Source organism: Pinus tabuliformis, chromosome 3_1, assembly GCF_031772625.1.
Source record: "Pinus tabuliformis cultivar Carrire ecotype Pingquan chromosome 3_1, CPIR1, whole genome shotgun sequence".
In the NCBI taxonomy this organism is placed as follows: Eukaryota; Viridiplantae; Streptophyta; class Pinopsida; order Pinales; family Pinaceae; genus Pinus; species Pinus tabuliformis.
In genome coordinates, this window is record NC_142301.1 from 124,406,998 (window position 1) to 124,429,164 (window position 22,167).

At 38.1% G+C, this 22,167-nt stretch overlaps 1 pseudogene; it reads left to right on the top strand.

The window, feature by feature from the left end:
- Window positions 1-6,184: 6,184 nt before the first annotated feature.
- LOC149186079 (uncharacterized) overlaps window positions 6,185-22,167 on the top strand; it is a 33,586-nt pseudogene continuing 17,603 nt past the window's right edge.

Here is a 22,167-nt window from a genome sequence, read left to right on the forward strand (position 1 = left end):
ATATGTGCGAAGTGTTGGAGTGGTCATGTGTTTATACAGTGGACAACGTGGGCGTTCACCTAGTTGAGCTGACGGTTGAAGGATTGCGTTTGAAGTGTTGGCCGATGGGCCGACCACATAGAAAGGCGATGGAAAGGCGTTGATGGATGATTAGCAAGGGTCGGCCAAAGGAGTGGCACAACGACATGGACAACATATATATTAGCGTGTGAATGATGGCATTTGAGGCATCGCTCAAGCATTCAAGCGAGAGTCTTCAAGGAAGAAGTGCGAGTTAAGGGCCGCAACAATGATCCAGGTGGATGTTGGTGGCAACCCACCTATCCCATTTGGACCTCCACAACTGTCTCTTTCAGTCTTTTCAGTTTCCTAAATTGTAGCGCAGTTTACTATTTTTAGCAGTTTTTCGGGTCCTGAATTTCTAGAGCCGTTTTGAGGCCCTAAATGACATTTTTTGGGAAATATGGGGGTAACATGGGTCCATGGACTGATGTTGTCCTTCCCAAAGTGGTAGTGCTCAGATAGATCTTTCTAACGAGCTATTGTACACGTCAAACGAAGATCGTATGCCAAAGTTACGACCCCGGGAAGTTGATGTACCAATTTACCCAAACGGGGCCCACAGTTTGGCATTTCATCTTCTAGGGTTAGGTTTGGAATTTTAAGGGTTTTACATTGCTTCTCAACAATAAATAGGCCTTCAAGCCTCATTGTAACACAGTTCAAAGGCATGTAGCCACCACATCTCTTCTCAGAGATAAGCTACCATCACCCTAGCTGGTTTATTTCCATTTCTGGGTAAGCATATTTCAGTATTTTCCATTAATGAAATGAAGTATTATTTCCGTTGCATATCTGTCTTTATGGTTATCTCTGTATTTTATTGCATTCCTATTTAAGTCCGGATCAAGCAAGGAAGGAAGGCGCAGGTCGTATGCGCCCAAGTCTTGGGCAGGTCGTTTAGGTGCATGAGTCTTGAACAAAGGCGTGAGGCGCCGGTGCATGGGTGAAGGCGTTGGGCGCCCAATTGTGTGAAGGCATGCACGGGATCTTGGGCAGCTCGGGTGAGCACCCGCCTATTGTGTGAAGGCAAACGCGAAGGTGGAGGAAAGGTGACTCGGGTGAGGTCGCCCGCCCACCGTGCAGAGGTAAACGAAGGGTGACTCGGGTGAGGTCACCCACCCGTCGACAAGGTTCGGTTGTGAAGTTTGGTTGGCAGCTCGTGTGAGGGTGCGCCCGCCCGACTTGGGCAAGGAAATCTTGGTTATCACACAAAGGTGTGATGATGTTGTAAAATTGGCTAAGTGTGAAACTTGGTGTTTCCAAGTGTACTTGTAAAGCTTTGTAATATTGAAAGATTGTATAATATATTATTCGGGTAGACTCATTGTTCAGGGAGTTGCCCCTCCCTTTATACTGTGCAATTTCGTTCTCATGTATAATTGTTGTTGATAATGAATGTGTATGGGTGTTCATTGGTATAAAGGAAAAACAGTAATAATAATTGGTTGCGAAACACAAACTAAGTAGGATAAGTGGTTAGGCGTAGTCCACGAACATAAGTATTGGTGAAAAGAAAGTGTTCGGTGGTGCCGCACCTCACCAGGAGCAGTTGAAAGACTACCGCCGGCTTGGGGGCATGACAGTTGGTATCAGAGCTGATAAACAGGTGCTGGTGTTGAAGATTGAAGCTGATTCAGTGTTGAAGAAGCTTGACAGTTGATGACAGCAAAAGCAGGTACTTGCAGGTGAAGGAAGCTAGTTTCACATACAAGTGGAACAAGAGCTGGTTCATGTTTTGCAGGGAACTTGGTGAAGCTGGTGAATATGGAGAAGGCTGAAAAGGCAAAGATGGTGGATGAACCTACGACAGGTGAATCTAGCCATAATGCAGGTGAAGTCTTCCGGTACAAAGTGTTGGAACAGATGGGTCGATGGAGTTCTAACTGGAGTTCTGACAGTTTCTATAATCAAAGATCTCTGGAATGTTTGGGAGATGAACTGACTGTTGTGTTTAATGGCTGAAGAGTGACTATGGAATCCTAACGCTTCTACATAGCCCAATAAGTGTTTCTTACCTCTGTTTACAGTTTACATGTGTTTATGCCACCGTTATGTCACTATCTAAATAGCAGAAAGAAAGAATAGTTCAGAGCTTTCTTAGTTGTATCCTGTTGTCGATTTCTGTGATTTATTTACGTTTTCCTCTGAATTATTCCTGAATATGAATACTGATCTACTCATATTTACACTAGCTCCTTCATATATGAATGTTGTTTAGGAATCCTTGATTGCTCCTATATAAATGTTCATTCACCTTCCCTCTGTTAGCATAATGAGAGCTACTTAGCTGCCTTTCATTTGTTGACCTTCAGTCCATCTTTATTCCAGCTTAATATTGTTTTATGTGTAGCTATCCTGCTCTGTATTCCTCTTGTGACCAAGAAAACGCAACAGCAAGTCCTACTCCATGACTCCATGCCCAATGGTTTGAAACTTACCACACAATACATTGCCTCTTTACTTGAAAGCATCCTCCTTCCCACCAAATTACAAACAAAACCCCTGAACTTAATAACTAGCCTAAAATCATCATCAACAAAGCTAAATCAGAAAGAGAGAGCCCTCTCTGATTGCAGGTAGGCTAGGAACTGCAATCCAAAGATTGGTTTGTGGTTACCTCGGCCGTATCCTTTAAGGAGCTTAAGGACAACCTGAGTGATAACACTTAGAATGGGTGCCGTGGTGAGTAAGTATTTGAGTTGTTCGAAACTTTTTTGACATTTAGGGGTCCACCTGAAGGTTCTTCCCTTTTTCTGTAAGGATATGATTGGATAGGCTACTTTTGAAAATCCTTCTACAAATCATCTGTAATAGCCCACTAGCCCCATGAAAGATCGGATGTCCGCCACATCTTTGGGTACCGGCCATTTCATTATGGTCCTTATCTTTTCAGGATCCACTGCGATCCCTTCTTTAGTGATGATATGCCCCAAATATTGTATCTGCTCTTTAAAGAATTCACATTTACTAAACTTAGCATATAATTGGTGTTCTCGGAGGGTTTGCAATACTAATTTGAGGTGCTCCTGATGCTCCTCCATAGTCCGAGAGTAAATCAATATATCGTCAATAAAGATCAGCACAAATTTATCCAAATACCGATGAAATACACTGTTCATCAGACACATAAAGGTGGTGGGGGCATTGGTCAACCCGAAGGGTAACACCACAAACTCATAGTGGCCATACTGAGTTCTAAAAGTTGTTTTAGCTATGTCTTCCTCTTTAATCCTGATTTGGTGATACCCTGATCGCAAATCAATCTTTGAGAAAATTGTTTCTCCTTTCACCTGGTCGAACAATTCATCAATACGTGGTAGAGGGTACTTTTTTTTTATTGTCAATTTGTTTAATTGACGGTAGTCCATACACATGCGGAGGGTCCCGTCCTTTTTCTTAACAAACAATATCGGGTCTCCCCAAGGGGACACACTAGGGCGAATGTACTTTTTGTCCAACAGCTCTCCTGGCACTAATTCGATGGTAAAATCTAGGGTGCTCGAGATACTGGGGCTGCTCGGGAGACTAGGGCTGCTCCTGGCACTAATTCGATGGTAAAATCTATATCTATTTTAGGTGGAAATCCAGGAATCTCCTCCGAAAACACATCAGCAAATTCTTGTATCAAAGGAATATTCTCCATTGTGGGTGTTTTATCTTTTGATTTGGCATAGCCCACTTGGACGACATAAATTTGACATCCTTTCCTAATGCATTTTGCGAACTGTGAGGCGGTTATGGGCCGAATTTGCACTGGCCACTTGATTCCCTGCATCTCTTGCTTTATTCCAAGCTCATCCTTATAACTGATAGTCTTGGTTTTACAATTAATTATAGACCAGTGTTTTTCTAACCAGTCCATACCAATCAATATATCGTATGAGCCAAGGGGAAGCACATTTAAATCTGCTGTAACTGACTGTCCTGCTATTTTTAAAGGGCAGTTTTTGACCTTAGCAATTACCCATCTTTTTGCCCCTGTTGCCAACTGAACTAGCCATGGGTCCTTAAACCTAATAGGTTGCAACTTACAATGCTCCACAATTCTAGGACTAATATAACTTAATGTTGCACCAAGGTCATTTAAAAAAGTTACAACAAGGTCTAAGAGTTTACCTTCAAATTCCACCATGGTCGGCTGGTACTCCGCCTGGCGATCTTCCAAAGCGGCATTAATCTTTGGCAGACTCCGTCCTACATCTCAAATTGTAGAGGCTTCGTAGGCCTCAGAAACCTGTTCGGCTCCTTTTCGTTGGGGACAGTTTTTTACGTAATGGGGTCCACCATAGCCCCAACATTGCACTAGAGGCCTTACTGTCCCTTCGTTGTCTATTTTTCCAGGTTGATCATTGGTTCTGGACTCAATGGGGGGCTTTAATTGAAGCAAATTCTTCTGTGATTTTCTACTGATTTTCCCCTTGGTGAATCCTTTGTTACCACCACCGCGATTACCTTTAGTACTTCCAACCAGCTTGCTTCTTTTCTTATCGATCCATCTCTTACCCAAGATTTCTCCCTTCTACTTGCTTTGCTGGTAGCAAATTCATGCTTTGTGTATAGCCTCGTCCATCGTCTTTGGGTTGTCAAATTCGATTCTTTCCCTCATACTCACAGGTAAACTACTGACAAACCTCTGTACTTTATCCTTTTCTTCCCAAATATAAGGCACATAATGGAGTAATGAAGTAAAACGAGTGATGAATTCATCCATAGTCTGTTGTCCCAATCGCAGGTCATGGAATTCTCTTGCCTTTTCGTCATAGAAGCGTTCTGTCAGGTATCTTTCTTTAAAGTATTTTTGAAATTTTTCCCAAGTGATAGTCTGTTCACTCACTCCTCTTACCATCTTAACCTCTTCCCACCACAGGGTGGATTTTCCCTGTAATTGGAAAATGGCCAACCGCGCCTTGAGGTTGTGATCGTATTCATATAGCTGGAAGTATTTGTTCATATTAATCAACCAGGCCTCAGCTGCGTCCTCATGTTCTCCGTCAAAGTGTGGTGGTTTGATTTTACGTAACTCCCCTTGCAACTCTATCCGTTTCCTTTTGGATGTCTGTTGTTCAGAAGCATTATCAGAGCGTTCCTCCTCCCTTCCTTCTGACTCTTCGGGTTCTGTGTGTTGATTCTGTTCCCCTGACATCCTTTTTTGCTTAGCACTGGGATTCAGTGGTTGCTGATTTTGCTTGTCAGATAGGCTCTTTATAATTCTTTCCTATTCCATTGTTAACCTTGCATTATCCTCCCGCAATCGGGCCATTTCATTTTTCAATTCCTGCACTGTCTCCAAAATTGCAAGGTTTGTATTGCGAGCCTCCTCTCCAAGTTGTACCCATAATTCGGGGTTATTCTCTGCAGGTCCCTATCCCACTACAAATCTGTGTGACGCATTGTCTGCTCTCCTCATATTGTCAATCTTGCTCCTGTACTTAACATAAAAATAACAGATGAGTAGTCACGCATCAAAAATTTTTAACTGCTCATTAGAGATGGAAATAAATTATATTCAATCTATCTATCAGTTCCAATTCCCAGAGGCCACAGTTTTTGAAACTTGGCTCTGATACCACTTGTCATGGCTCCATTGCTAAGTAAGATTTTTTTTTTTTTTATTTAAGGTCTTCACGTAACCGTGGTTACCTTTTAGGATTATAATCTCGATTACCTATGATTGTTCACCTAAAGACAACATATGGATACCACTTAACATGTGGCATTGGACTTGATTTATGAGCTGATGTACTAGTTTTAGATATTATTCGAATCACTGTTTGGGTATCACGCATGTTTTCCACGCGGCATCCAGTCAGAAGGTAACCTTTCTTTTTCCTCTTGCCATCATATGGCATTCCTTATCTGCTACCGAGTGTCATTATACTAGCCCTGTTCCGTTCTGTACGGGGTCGACAGGCTGTCCAATCTCTCGACTTGCGTGGTATTGGCCACCTCATCTACGGTGGAGATCGCCCCATGCCATCCAATGGTGGTAGCCTTTCGCTCAACCTAATCTATCGATTGCTTTGGGTGACGAGGCTCATTTGGTTAGGCAACTCACCACGGCCTGCTCTGGTTCAGCCCATGCATTCAGCTCCAGAGAGCCAAACCTATAGACCCTGCTCGAATGCCGGCGGATTTGTCACCAAACCCTTCAGGTAATCAAATGATTCAGAGTCCCGTTTGTTCTGCTTTCTTTTGGTTATGCGCTCCTTCGATTTACTGGAAGATTTCTTGTTTCGCACATGACTCATGCAAACTGCAGGTTGGTTTGATATTGGAGGGCATTCTACAGCACCGATACGAGAGCTGTTCATACGTTGGTTGGAGTTTCCTTTAGTGGGTAAGTTCTTTATCAAGAGCGAGGATGGTTTCCTCTGTATTTTCTACTGCAGCTCGCATTCCTTCCACAGTTGTCTAACTTTGTTTTGTGTGGGTTGCTCTCATGCAGGCTGGGCGCCTGTCCCTCATACGGTGGCCTAGACTCGACTAAGGGAAACCCTCCTTCAACATGTCCAGGGTTCCAGGTATGGAAAAGCCTTCCGGCCGTGGCCTTGTCTGTTTGTCTCGGAGGTTTTCTGGTGTCCAATGGAGGGTGGCCCTTCCAGTTTCTTTCATATTTTGATAAATAATGGAGTGGAGGGTGTTTGCGTCCCCTCAAGGCTCCAGGTTCCCATTGAAATGACATATGTAATTTAATTACTAGAGTTGGGCGTCCGACTACAGTTTCACTGCTCGGACATTGTGATTGTATAAACTTTAATGCATAGCTGTGCACATTTTGCTTGCGGCATGTTTATCCTCTTATCTGGTAGACTATATTTATTGTGAAGAACTATTGTTTTTATAGACAGAGTGGTCTCCTTGTTTATACTTGTTAAAAGGATTACCACACCGCGGCTTGTCTGTACAGGAGATGTAGCTTCTTTTTCTAAAATTCATGGTCTCACCCAGCGTTTAATTATGTCAAGCACTTTGTTTAGTTTGCAAAGAAATGTATGGTTTTATGTACTCAACTATGGGTTGGTCTTGTTCCATATGCGTGCATCTTTCCGTTTGAGAGGGTCCGAACCCTGCACCCCAAACACAGTCTTTAGTTTCTTTCTCATTAGCTCTTGTTTACTATTAGGTTCTTATCTTTGTTTTAATGTGGGAGAGTTAAACGTTGAAGGGTAGCAACCCTACCCAACCTATTTGCTCCACCCTGCTCAATACCCAGTTTTCTTTTTAGGTTCTTTCACCGTTATATAATGCTCATGGAGCGGACCTCCTGCCACGCCCATACTATTCATGGCCCTACCTTAATACAGGGGAAAACATTCTTACAGCACCTTAAAGAAACTTGCAATAGTCTCTGCATCCGATTGATGATATTTCATGGTTGTTACAGCTCGCGGCAAGGAAAACGATGGCATTTTCTACTTGTATATTTAAAAAAAAAAACAGAATAGGCTCAGTCCAAACGTTGCAAGCCAACTAAAGAATAATACTAGAATTTAATCAGTTCTGTACACTTTCATATATTCGGGCCTGTCTATGCATAGCACAATATTTTCTCAATTTGTTTATTATTATTCCTTAAAGCAGTTAGCCTAATTTGCAATGTCTTCCTAAGGGTTTCATTTTCTTTCATTCTCTGATGCTTGAAACTGGTTATTACATTTGGTATGATACCTCACGACAAATTCACTCTGGCAACCCTTACCAAATACTGTTAACGCCTGATTTACCATACATGTTTTAGTTTCCAACCTGAGGAAAAATTGTCTAAACAGAGACGGCTAACTGTAAAGTTCTCTAACCAAGTTTGACCCTCTTCTTGACAGCTTGCTGCTACTGCTTCCCGGAAAACAATTTATATAGATAACTACCTAACCTCACAATTTTGTTTTCTTTTTTTTTGAGTACTCTTTCATAATTCTAAAAAGAACTGCAACCCACAGAATTTAAAGATTTTCTAGTTCAGGTCAGTGTCTCATACCTATGTCGCTTTCTGTGAGTGTCCTTCTTTTTCAAGATAAGGTCACCTCTGCAACTAGTCAACCACTCGACCATGAGATTGTCTTTCGAGACCAATCTCCCCCTAGCTTTCTCAAAGACTAACAGTCTTTGCTAGTTGCACGCGCTCTGCGTCCTTACCATCTGATCATCACCAAACGTGGTAAGCCCTCTCCCTTTTCCTACTGCCTGTCCTCTACAGCACAGTCTTTTTTCCCTCTCCCCCTCCTTTTCCTGGAAACCATTCCACGGTTAGGGGGAAGGGCAGTTAGGGTTTTGCAACTGTTTTTTTTAAATATATATTAACTTCTCTCCTCAGAAGTTACATGATATCCCTGTTACTAGGAAATCATTTCTCATTTCCATTTACTGAAAAAAAAAAAAAAAAAAAAAAAAAAAAAAAAAAAAAAAAACCAATAATTTATGCAACAGGTAATAATCATCATCCTTTAGTTTGTTTCTTTTTTTTTAACTGTGGTAAATAAAATATTTACAATAGTCTGGGGATATGACAAAAATCCAAAATGCAAAATGGTTTGTCAACCCACATTCATCTCGGCCTTCTCTTTTCTGCTTGGAGAGATTGGAATTTCGAGGATAATGAAAAGCAAGATTTATGATCATCATAATATACCCAAAACTGAGTAGCAATTTATCGATAGACTCGCAGAGTTTAGAGATCTTTTCCATGGATCCAAAAGCCCTTCATAGGATTACTGGTTCCCAATTTTTTCTTCTGTTGTCCATTTTCTTGAATCTCACATTGGCTTCCTTAGGGTCTCGTCCCTTGCCGCTGGCTTCTAGCAAGCAAACTGACGCGACAGCTTTGATAAGGTTGAAGAAATTAGTAGAAAAGGACCCGGGCGGGATCTTGGATGGATGGGATTTAATGCACGAGACTTGCAGCTTCTCACATGGTGTGACTTGTGTAGATGGGAGAGTAACAGAGTTGGATTTGAGCATAGCGGGCTTAGTTGGGGTTCTCCCCACGTCTGCCATAGCCAGCCTTGACAAGCTTTGGGTATTGAATCTCCCAGGCCATGCATTCTCTGGTAATTCTTTGTCTCTGACCCAGTTACCCTTTACCTTACAGCAAATAGATATCTTCTCCAATGGCCTCACAGGCCCCATTCCTGAACAATTCTTGGAATCCCATCAATTCACCTTTGTGAATTTATCTTGCAATAACTTATCCAGCACTCTACCTGCAAATTTCTTGAGCTCTCAGGCGCAACTCCAGATCCTAGATCTCTCATTCAACAATTTTTCCGGGTCAATATCTTTTTTCGATCTGAATCTCTCTGCCTGCCATAATCTGGTATCTATAGACTTGTCCTTGAACCATCTGGTAGGAGAGATCCCGCCCTCGTTCTCCAAATGCATTGCATTGCAGAGTCTGAATTTCTCGTCGAATGAATTTGAGGGTACCATCCCTAGATCTCTGGCTGAACTTACAAATCTCCGGAGGTTGGACATTTCCCAGAATCACTTCGGGGGTTCAATTCCCCCAAGCTTGGGAATTGTTGTCAAACGCTAGAACAACTTCTGCTTTCCTCCAGCAATCTCTCCGACCCCTTCCCCTCATCATTCTCCACATGTTCTTCCTTGCAGATTCTGAATCTACAGAACAATAATATTTCCGGGCTCTTCCCAGATTCGATTCTAGGAAATCTCCATGCCCTTGACAAGTTGCTTCTCAGTAATAACTACATTACAGGACCCTTCCCGCCATCGATCTCAAGTTGCAAGAATTTGAGAGTTGCAAACTTGAGTTCCAACAGATTGTCTGGAACATTGCCGCTTACAATTTTCCCAGCTGCAACTACTCTAGAAGAGCTTAGGCTCCCAGATAACCTCATAATAGGGCAAATCCCTGTTACATTAGCTCAATGCACTAGGCTGAAAACAATAAACCTGAGTCTCAATTTTTTGAAAGGCCAGATTCCTCCCGAGCTCAGCCAGCTGAAGAATCTGGAACATTTGATGCTGTGGTTTAATGGGTTGGAGGGCAAGAACCTTCATGAGCTCGGTGGCTGCAGCCAGCTCAAGAATCTGATCCTAAACAACAATTTTCTAACAGGGGAGATACCAGAAAAACTTGCAGATTACAGTAATTTAGAATGGATTTCTCTGACGAGCAACAAGATCTTGGAAGGATTCTCAGGGAGTTTGGCAATCTGAGTTTCAAACGGTTTGTAAAATACAAAATGCATGGCCATGCAACAAAGAAAATAAACTTGAACAAGAAACAAGGCAAGCCAATGCAATGCAAAGTATTGAAGAAAATGATGAGTTAGTGCTTGCCAAAACCCAGGGAAGAAGAACAATGCTTGCCAAAAGCCAGGGAAGAAGAACAACAAAAATAACTGGCAGGGGAAAAGCAATAAAAATATCTTCAAGACTGACATAAAAGAATGGGAAAACGTAGTAAGGCAACTCAACTAATATTTGGAAAAAGCAGCACATTTCAAATCAACGGTTGAAAGTGTCTCACCTGATCAAACATACCAGGGTAAAAGTGTTGACAATTGTTGATGCATAGCAAAGGCCTATCGGCCTAAAAATGAAAGATTGTATATTTAATAAATTTTAATTTTAAATAGGTCTGACTATATTTGGTTTTCCCCACTTTGTAGGTTTACTTATACTTTTAATTTTGGGTAAAAAATAATAATTAATAAAGAAAGAAAGATAATTTGGTGATGTTTCTTAATAAATATTATAAATTTTAAATTAATCTAAAAATTTTTAATATTAATTTTTAAATAGATATCATATTATTTAAGATAAAAAATAAATTAATTTTTTTATTAATTTAATAGTTATTTAATTTTTTTAATATTTATATTAATCAAAAATAATTTTCATATTTTAGTATATATATATGATATAATAATCGTGCTCCTAGGAATTAGCCCAATAAGAAAAAAACCATTATCATAATCATGGTAATATAAATTTTAATTTTAAAAATACCAAACTACTTATCTCTTACATTTGTATTGAGTAATCATGACAACCATTTTTACTATTGCATTTTAATCCTCACCTCTTACATTTGTATTGAGTAATCATGACAACCATTTTTACTATTGCATTTTAATCCTCATAGTATAGTGTATTGAGTAATCATGACCACCATTTTTACTATTTCAAAAATGGGTTATAATTTGTTTTCCCTTATTTTAATATTTTAATAAAATAATTACATTATTTTTATTTATAAAATTTTAATTAATATAAATTGATATTTACATGTATCATTTTGTACTTGCCTGAACTTAGACTAGGTTATATCAGGGGAACTAAACATTTGATCTCTTTCTCATAAGACTTCATTTTTATATACATCTACGGAACATAAATTTAAAAATATTTTAATTTTAATTTGTAATGTTTTTGTAATTCTAATTATTTTCTTATATAATTTATATTATAATAATTAACCTCTATTAAAAGAAAATAATTTATATTATAATAATTAACCTCTATTAAAATTGATTTAAGAAATTATGTGGATTTTCTTAAAATCTTATGAATAAAAAATATTAAGAGAAGTGATACAAGTTCACCATAGTTTTGATAATTTAGGAGATTCAGAAAATCAATATTGGGATAGATATTTTGAAATTATGATCTAATTTAAGTGTAAGGCACTTTCAAAAAGATTACACACTTTAACCTCCCACTGAGTTATGGGATTGTCTAATACATAGTTTAGCTATGTAGCTCATGGGAGTTGGTTTAAATTTTAGAGATGTTATTTGCACTAGTAAAAAGCAATAGATACTTTGATCTTCTAATTAGGGTTGACCACTTCCTTGTAATATCTTAGCTTCCTTTCATCTTATAGTTCTATATTGCACCACATATTCTCTTTAATCTTAAAAGTATAAATATTTTGAATATTATCTGTATTCTATAAAATAACATCTTCCTCTATTTCACAATTCTTTATCCAAGACTTGCCATCTTGATGCCACTAGTGGTTATGGTGGTTATATATGGACTTTTAAGCAATTTTAGGGAGTCTTTTATCATCCATGTTGCTTATCTTGTTCTTTTACATTAATTACCTAATCATGGTCATGTAGTTAATTGAGGAAAGTCTCGCTTCTATGAGGATTATAGGATAGGTTGCATTGCCTTTTGATGTTATATGTTATAAAATTATTTTAAATATTATCTATCTTTTATGGGGATTCTCTAGAGATAATACATCCCCTAAATTCACATCTGTATATTAAAATAACATGAGTGAGAAGAGTATCAAAGAGGAGTTTGTTCTTGTCCCATAACTAAAGGTATACTAATTTACACTTCTTTTTGAGTGCATAATAAGCATTTCATCCTCCATTTACCTTTTTCTAAACATTATAGTTACAATTGATCTTGTGATGAATATCGTCTACCAAAATATTTGTATGAAGGTACTTCCTCCAAGTTATTATTGTCACACATGAAAGTGTCATATTGTTGTCACATAAAAAAGTGTTATGGGTGACCATTTTTTATTTAATTATCATAACCTTTTTCTTGTCGATGTTTATAATTATACCCATACTAGAACATAAGTCATCAATTATTCTTAATTTCTTACTAAGGTGATAGGGTTTCCTTTCCATAAGAACAATATCATAAGCATAAAGAAGAACGATGATGATGATATCAACAAGAGTTAGGCTAGTATAACTGACATATTCCAACAAATACTCTGAGTTGTCAATGTATGCCAAAGAGGGTAGGGGATAGGGGACAACCTTACTTAACTCCCACATTACAAATAATTTCTTTTGACCATCCCATGGTATTTCTAAATTGGAAATAACAATCTCATAAATTATTACTATAATAACTCTTAGCTTAGAAGGAACTTTTAGCTCTTCTAACATATTCTAAAAGTTGGTCCCTAATAGAGTATTAAAAGCTTGTCTAAAATCGATGAAACAATAAAGGGGATTGTTTTTAGTATTGTCAAAGTCCTTTACAATGATTCTAAGTGTAAATATTCATGGCTTTCAAGTCATATGGTGATCTTCTTTTCCAAATTCCTTTGGTATGACATGGATATAGCAGGGATAATCATAGTGGTCCTATAATTATAGCATATACTTTTATCCCTAGTTTTAAATATATGAACAATGAGGCTTTGAGCCTGGGGTTTAGGATGCCCTACTTGACTACTAAATTGAAGATCTTGTATATGTGAGGGTTAAGGATCTAGGTTCTAATGTTTTCAATATTTTATCTTGGTAGTGTTCAACGTCTCTAACTTTCAATTTTGCAAGTTTCTTAATTCGAAACTTTATGTCTTCTACATAAAACATTTCATCCACTACAGAAACATTTGCAATGTTGTCCACAAAAAAGGGTGTTCATAAATATTTATGAGGTAGGAGTTTTAGTATTTGAAAGGAATCATATTATTTTTGGAGTTTTACAAATCAAGATACGCTTTCAAAATCTCTCAAGATCTAGCTTTCGTAGATGTAAAAGCTTCTTTTTCCTTCTATTGATGTAATGCCTTTCTTTCCTTTTACTTAGGATTTTGTATTTTTCGATCTTTAAATCCAATTTTAAGGACTCATTAGAGGCATCTGTAATGGCTTTTATAGCAATTTTACACTCATTTTCATACCAAGTATTGGTTGTCCTATTAGTGTTTTTTACATGACACCTTTATAGTGAAATTGTCAATCAAGGTAGAGAGGGTTGTCATAAAAGTATGATAGAAGTATTAAATATTATTCTTGTATGATAGGAGATTTAATTCACTATTTTAAGTGCTTTAAGAAGAGATCATTATTATTTTTCTCAAGAAGCAAGTGCATTTGGTTGACAATATTTTTTTCAATGAAACTTTTGTGTATGACAAATTGCATAGTTAGGGATAAAGGTTTAGGGTTAGAATTAGGCTCATGATGATTTAAAAGGTCAAAATTTACTATTAGATTGTAGAAGATGATATCTAATCTCACATAATCCATGACAATCTACCCAACCCATGGATACAAGTAACCTGGTTAGATTTTGGCCACTTCATTAGACCATTGTAAACTATTAGATCTTGGAACTACAAAACTTAAGTAGCTTGGTATCAAATAAACTCTTAGTAATTTTTAAAAATTTCCTTCATAAATTATAGCTGAAGCAAGGTTGTCATGTGACCAATGACTATAAAGTTGAAATCATTGCTTAAAAGAATAACTTGATTAATCACATTTCATGCACTAAGATTTCATAATAAAAGGGTACTATCTTTAGTTTGTAGATATCATAATTTAAATTCTTGTGGAGAAAATTTTATTTATATTATAAATATAATTGATTGAGTTGAGAAACCCTCTATAGCCCAATATGGAAGAGAAGTTGTAATGTCCTATTATGTAAACATTTTGTCTAATTCAAATTATTTATAATAAAATTAAAACTAGAAAATTATAACAAACTAATGGTTATAAATATTGTTACAATAGTTGATCTGAAAACGAGATCTTAAATCAATATTAAGGTATTACAGACTCATGTGCAGGAATGCCTATATTATTTAGTGCAACAGATCGAAAAGATTGCGAATAATATAGACAATGAATAGTTATAAAACATAATAAACACACACATCAACACAACAAATAATCAAGGAGTTCACCAGACTTCTTGGCTACGTCTCTTGGTCCAACTTTCAATGTCGACCTCTATATTATGTCTTTAAGAGCAAAATATTACAAGTGTGAGCTCAAACAGAGTCTCAACACAACAGTGACAAAACAACAGGGATTTACTCGAAATCCTCGAGTCTAAAAGAGTGCACAAACTCTCCCTCTTGCTCTCTGTCTTCTGCTTTCTCTTGCTCTCTTCTTTGTCCTCTTTGTCTGCCATAGAGTTGCTTTTAAGCCTCTCAGCTCTGTCCATTCATCTACATTATTGGGCTTTCTAGCTCCCGACCGTTGTCCATTCAACTCCCTCTCGAGCGTTAAACAATCATTGTAAAACGCTTAAGGTATGGCGGCCACCTATTTTCAAATGGAAAGGCTAGCGGAGAGAAAAATCCCAAAGAATTGCTTCTTTGTTTACATAGAGAAATACACAGGAAAAACTCTAAAACAGAGGAATCGAACGGTTGTTATGCCTCGTCCGTTATCGGTCCTTTGGCATCCCACACCGTAGATTTTTTCTCATCCGACAGTTCACATCCATCCCGATCATCCAACCTACTCTTGCATTCTGCACCGTTGATCTATGACCATTTGATTTGATGGCTAATGTGCATTTCGAATGGCTTACTTGCGCGGATATCACTCGCCAGAAAAAGTGGTTTTCTCTCTCCTTGTTGCGTGCTACGTGTCGGTCAATGTATGGGATCGGGCGGTGCCCGTCCAATACCACTTACCGCCTAAAGCCCGCCTGAAATACCAATTACCACGGAACCCAAATAACATAAAGTTGCATTCATAAATCCTTTTGGGTTCATGTTTTATCGTTGTAGCGCCATATGTCATGTCTCCTTTTGCATTTCGGTTTTATAACGAAAAGCCCGACAAAACACTTTTATATCGGAAGTCAAATTTTATAGAGTCGCATTTATAAACCCTTTCGGGTCTGCTTTGATCACTATCGCCAATTGCACGGGCTATGGGTCTTCGCCCCTTTGTGTTGTTGGGATGCGATATTGCGATGCGATATATCGCAATCGCATATCGCTGATCGCTATCACACTTCGACACTTTTCTATGCTTTGGGTCCTTCCCTTTTGGTTTTGTGCGATGCGATAAGTCACAAATCGCATATCGCATGGCCTTTGGGCCTTTGGTAAGTCCTTCCCTTGGAAAACTGTGATGCGATGGTGTAATCGCAGTCATTGATCTGTGCGCTCGATCAACAGTTTGTGCCGTGTTGCCGATCGAAGTTGCATTTCCCCTCGAGCCGTCCCAAATACACTCCACCAATGCGATATCGCCAAACCCTCCGATGTGATCCACTGATTTGATTTGAACTTTTGATTGGTCTGATCTAATGGCTCTGATTCAACGATACTTCAACCTTCGCTTTACTCTATTTTCCGTCATTATTCATGGTTTTTCTTCGCGATAGTGTTTTCCGATAGTATTAAAGACTTAGACTTAGGGGTTTTATGATCCATTTTGGGTCACACCTTCCCATTGAAAATCTTTTGGACCACCAAAAGTTGGTTTTTAGCATTCGAGCAAGTGAGGATATTGCTCTCTCACTTGTCCAATTTCTATCCATCATCCCTTTCTTGGATTTGAACCTTTGAGCCCTACTCTTAGGTACTCAGCATCCCCTTGACGCGTATTTCTAACCTTCCTATCCAAAACTGTGTCCTCCTGTAACTCATTGAGATACTCAGGCAACAGATCCTCAATAGAAGGCAACTGAATTTTCTCTTCAAGTTCTTCAATCAATGAAGGTTCATACAATCTCAAGTTTTTTTCATTAACGACTGAATAGATCTGCATATAAGCTGGAAAATCAAGGCGAAAAGCATTTTCACCAATTTTATCAAGTATCTTGAAAGGTCCATACCTTATTGGTTTTAGATTCTTACCTTCACCTTGCATTTTGTCTTTGCTGATGTACAACTAGACTTGATCACCAACTTGAAAACTATGCTCAACTCGATGCTTGTCATGTCTTGCCTTGTACTTGGCTTGACTTCTTTCCAGCTGTTCCTGTACTGCCTAGTGAATTTCCTGGATTTTTTCAATGAAATTGGTTGCTTTGTCCACATCATTGTGTCCATCAACTGATATGTCTTTACCAAAGACAAAATCCAAGGGAGACTTTGGTATAAAACCAAAACAAGTCTCAAAAGGAGATCTCTGAGTAGAAGAGTGCTCGTCACGGTTGTAAGCATGCTGCACATAATGAAAATGCTCATCCCAAAGCTTGGGATGCTTGCTACAATAGCCTCTGAGCAACTGGATCACTATCCTGTTGACCACTTATATCTAACCATATGTTTGTGGATGAAATGATGTGCTCTTATTCAACCTGGTGTCCATCAACTCCCATAAACTTGACCAAAACTTCCCAACAAATCGAGAATCTCGATCAGATACAATAGAAGTGGGTAACCCAAAATGAACCCATACATTCTAAAAGAACAACTTTGTTGTTTGTTCATTTGTAACCTGCTTGTTACATGGTATCAAAATACACATTTTACTGAACCTATCCACAACAACATACAAATAATCATGACCTTTCCTAGACTTTGGCAATCCCCCAACAAAATCCATGGAAACACTTTCCCAAGGACGAGAAGGAATTGGAAGTGGAGTGTACAAGCCTAATTTCTGATTATTGGGCTTGCTTGTAGCACACATAGTACACCCTTTGATATATCTAGAAACTATCTCATGCATTCTTGGCCAATAACAGAACCTTTGCAAATGTGCAATTGTTTTACTTACACCAAAATGACTTAATATGAGAGAAGTATGTGCTTCTCAGATTATGTTAACTCTTTCAATTTGTGGAATGCATAACTTTCCCAAATGATATAAGAGTTGGTCCTTTACATAATAATCCAATTCTTCTACCTGTTTTCCATGACTTAAAGTTTCATATACATCTTTAAAATCTACATCTTGAGCATATTGTTCAATGTAACTTTCATGCATTACTGATTTATGCTTAAGTATAGTAGATGCATTTATGATTTCTCTTGACAACATATCTGTGACCTTATTGTGTATGCCCTTCTTATATCTGATGACAAGATGAAATTGTTGTAGAAAACCCATCCACCTATAATGTCTTGATTGCTGTAATTTAGTTTGTGAGTGCAAATATTGAAGTGGTTGATGATATGTATGTATGATTCTTTCTTTACCCATGAGGTAATGTTTATAAATTTTCACACTTTGTACTAATGCATACAATTCTTTATCATATGTGGGATAATTAACTAATGCAGAAATAAATGTCTCAGAATGATAGCATATGGGTTTTCTGTGTTGCATCAACACTGCTCGCATGGCATAGTCATTGGCATATGTCTCAATCTCAAATGGATGTTGAAGATCTCGCAGTGCTAGTACTGGTGTTGTACTGATTTTCGCTTTTAAGGTGTCGAAGGCTTTCTGTTGTTTTCCTCCCCACCGAAACACCTGTTAAAGCATGTAATGGAGCTACAATCAAAGAAAAGTTAGCAGTAAACTTTCTCCAGTATTGTGCTGCTCCTAGGAAACTCCTAATCTCTGTAGCAGATTTGGGTTTAGGCCAGTTCACAATGACTTCAACCTTAGAGGGATCTATCTTCAATTCACCACCCCCTACAATATGACCCAAATAATTTAAAGATGTTTTGCCAAATTCATATTTTGATAGTTTTACATAGAGATTTTCTCTTTTTAAAACATCTAAAGTTTGCTTTACATGATTTAAATGGTCTTCCCATGTCTTACTAAAAACAAGAATGTCATCTAAATAAACAATTACAAAGTCATCAATAAATGGTCTAAGTACTTCATTCATAACTCTCATAAATATAGCAGGAGCATTAGTTAAGCCAAAAGGCATAACCAACCATACATAAAGTCCTTGCTTTGTCTTGAAAGCAGTCTTCCATGCATCCTATTCTACAACTCTGACCTGATGATAACCACTTTGCAAGTCTAACTTAGAAAAGTAAATTGCTTCTTTCAATTGATCTAATAAATCATCAATACGAGGAATAGGATAATGATTCTTGATCATTATTAGTGCTCTATAATCAATGCACATTCTCCACGAACCATATATCTTTCTCACCAGCACAATTGGAGATCCACATGGTGATGTGCTTGGTCATATAAACCTTTTATCGAGCAACTCCTGTACCTGCTTCTTTATCTCTGCATTCTCTAAAGCTGACAACCTGTACATTCCAATGTTAGATAATGGAGCATCTTGCTACAAATAAATATCATGTACTATTTCTCGCTTGGGTGGCAAACCTTTTGGTTCTTGAAATAGAACATCATACTCTGAAACAACTTTAAATAAATCAGTTTTCTATTTAGGATCACAGCCTTCAAATGCATTGGATTTTTCAGGATCCTTTACCTTTACAACCATTAGTAAAAATTGCTTACTTGAATTCACAATTCTTTTCATCTACCCTACGTTTATGAGATAATAGTTATCTTTGAGTTTATGAGCTCTTATAATGTATTCTATTCCATATTTAGTGAGTTGATACTTATTCTAAACTCTATAGAAAATAGCTTTCATATCATACAAGTATGGACTTCCCAAAATAATACCACATATATCCAATGGAACTATATCTAACTCAACCTCATCTACAAATGTTGATCCAATAGCAAACCTAAGTTTACATTGTCTCGTTACTTGTAGCTTTGTTTTATCACACACCCAACCTAATGGATATGTCTTCTCATGAGGTTTTGTTTATAATCCCAACTTCTTTACAATTGTTTCAGAAATCAAATTTACTTGTGATCCACTATCAAACAAAGGATCAATCTTATTGTGTTTGGAAATTACTCTAATATGAAAAAGCTCATTTCTTGCCCTCTCATTATTTTCATTATCAATAGATTGTGCAAAATTACTTGTGGATGCTTCAGAATCTTTACCTTTAATACCTGTGGCTGTAACTGTTGTTTCATCGCCTAAATATAATCCCAAGTCCTTTTAAATAGTAGCATCATTCTTCTTCTTCTTTCCACCGAACTTCCTAGGTCTCCATTTTGGATGCAAAGACTAGCAGTGTGCCTCATCGTGTCCTTCTTTCTTGCAATGAGTGCATGAAGGTTTATCCTTCTTTACAGTGTTTTCTTTCCTCTCCTTCCATTTCAGTTTCTTCTTTTCCTTTCTCTTGCTTACAGAATATTTAGATGATCCCCCAACCTTTGGGTTTACATTCTTACATTTAGCTTCTAGATGTGTGGCTTGAACTGATACATCATCTAAGCTAGTGGTATTAAACATGGAATAGTATGCTTTAAATAGCTATGAAGACCACCTATATACTTTAACAAAGTCTCAGGTGAATCTAATGATATACCTAGAGTTAAAGCTCTCTTTCTGAATTCCTGAGTATAACTTTGTACACTTTGACCCTTCAATTGATGAAGAGTTTGCCAACTCATCATTGCCTGCTGCATGTAAGCTAAAGGATAGAATTTCTTTTTGATAGCAGAAACAAATTCATTCCAGGTAGAAATTATTTTACCATGTTTTTGCAGATCAGCTTGTGTCTTGCCTTCCCACCATACTAGTGCAGTTCCTCCAAGTCGAAGGCTAGCCAGTTGAATCTTCTTCCTTTTTGAATCAATGTTCTGTACCCTGCAATATACATCAATTTGTCTTATCCAATTATCTAGCTTTTCTGCATTGAGTTCTCCATCATAAATTGGCAAATCAAACTTCACATCTAATTTGATTAAGGAAGTTTTCTTCTTCTTCTTAGAAGAGCTAGAAGATGATGAGGATGATGAAGGTGATGATGGAAGAGATGGTGGAGGAGGTATTTCCCCTTTTCCTTTGCCTTCTGGAGGGGCAACTAGAAAAGGTTCCTCTACTCCTTTGTCTGGTTTAGGTGTTGAAGTGCTTTCACCTCAACCCTTCTTAAACTCTAGATACATCTCTTCCACCATGGCTTGGAGTGCCTTAAAACTTTCTATAAATTGAGATTCTGATCCCAATGGAATTTCTTCTGCCATTCACTTCTGAGAATAGACTTTTCCAATCTCTAGATTAGCCTGAACAAGTTCTCCTTCTCCTAGTCTGAGCTTTAATCTAGTTAACATTCAAAATCCAGCACAAGCTTGTCTAACCTTAACAAAACCAAAACCAAATGCTTTGATACCACTTGATCTGAAAACAAGATCTTAAATTAATATTAAGGTATTACAAACTCATGTGCAGGAATGCCTATATTATTTAGTGCAACGGATCGAAAAGATTGCGAAAAATATAGACAATGAATAGTTATAAAACATAATAAACACACACATCAACACAACAAATAATCAAGGAGTTCACTAGACTTCCTGGCTACGTCTCCTGGTCTCGCTTTCAGTGTCGACCTCTATATTATGTCTTTAAGAGTAGAATATTACAAGTGTGAGCTCAAACAGAGTCTCAACACAACAGTAACAAAACAACAAGGATTTACTCGAAATCCTCAAGTCTAAAAGAGTGCACAGACTCTCCCTCTTACTCTCTGTCTTCTTCTTTCTCTTGCTCTCTTTCTGTCCCCTTTGTCTGCCATAGAGTTTCTTTTAAGCCTCTCAGCTCTGTCCATTCATCTACATTCTTGGGCTTTCTCGCTCCCGGCCACTGTCCATTCAACTCCCTGTCGAGCGTTAAAAAATCATTGTAAAATGCTTAAGGTATGGTGGCCACCTATTTTCTAACGGAAAGGTTGGCGCGGTGAAAAATCCCAAAGAATTGCTTCTTTGTTTACATAGAGAAATACATAGGAAAAACTCTAAAATAGAGGAATCAGACAACTGTTATGCCTCACCCGTTATCGGTCCTTTGGCATCCCACACCATAGATCTGTTCTCATCTGACAATTCACATCCATCCCCATCATCCAACCCGCTTGTGCATTCTGCACCATTGATATGCAACCATTTGATCTGACAATTGATGTGCATTTTGGATGGCTTACTTGCACGGAGATCACCCACCCGAGAAAGTGGTTTTCTCTCTCCTTGTTGCGTGCTACGTGTCGGTCAGTGTATGGGATCGGGCAGAGCCCGTCCAATACCACTTACCGCCTGAAGCCCACCCGAAATACCATTTACCACGGAACCCAAATAACATAAAGTTGCATTCATAGATCCTTTCGAGTCCACGTTTTATCGTTGTAGCGCCATATGCCTTGTCTCCTTTGTATTTCGGTTTTATAACGGAAAGCCTGACAAAACACTTTTATATCGGAAGTCAAATTTTATAGAGCCGCATTTATAAACCCTTCCGAGTCCGCCTTGATCGCTATCGGCAATCACACGGGCTATGGGTCTTCGCCCCTTTGTATTGTTGCGATGCGATATATCGCAATCGCATATCGCCGATCGCTATCGCACTTCGGCACTTTGCTATGCTTCGGGTCCTTCCCTTTTGGTTCTA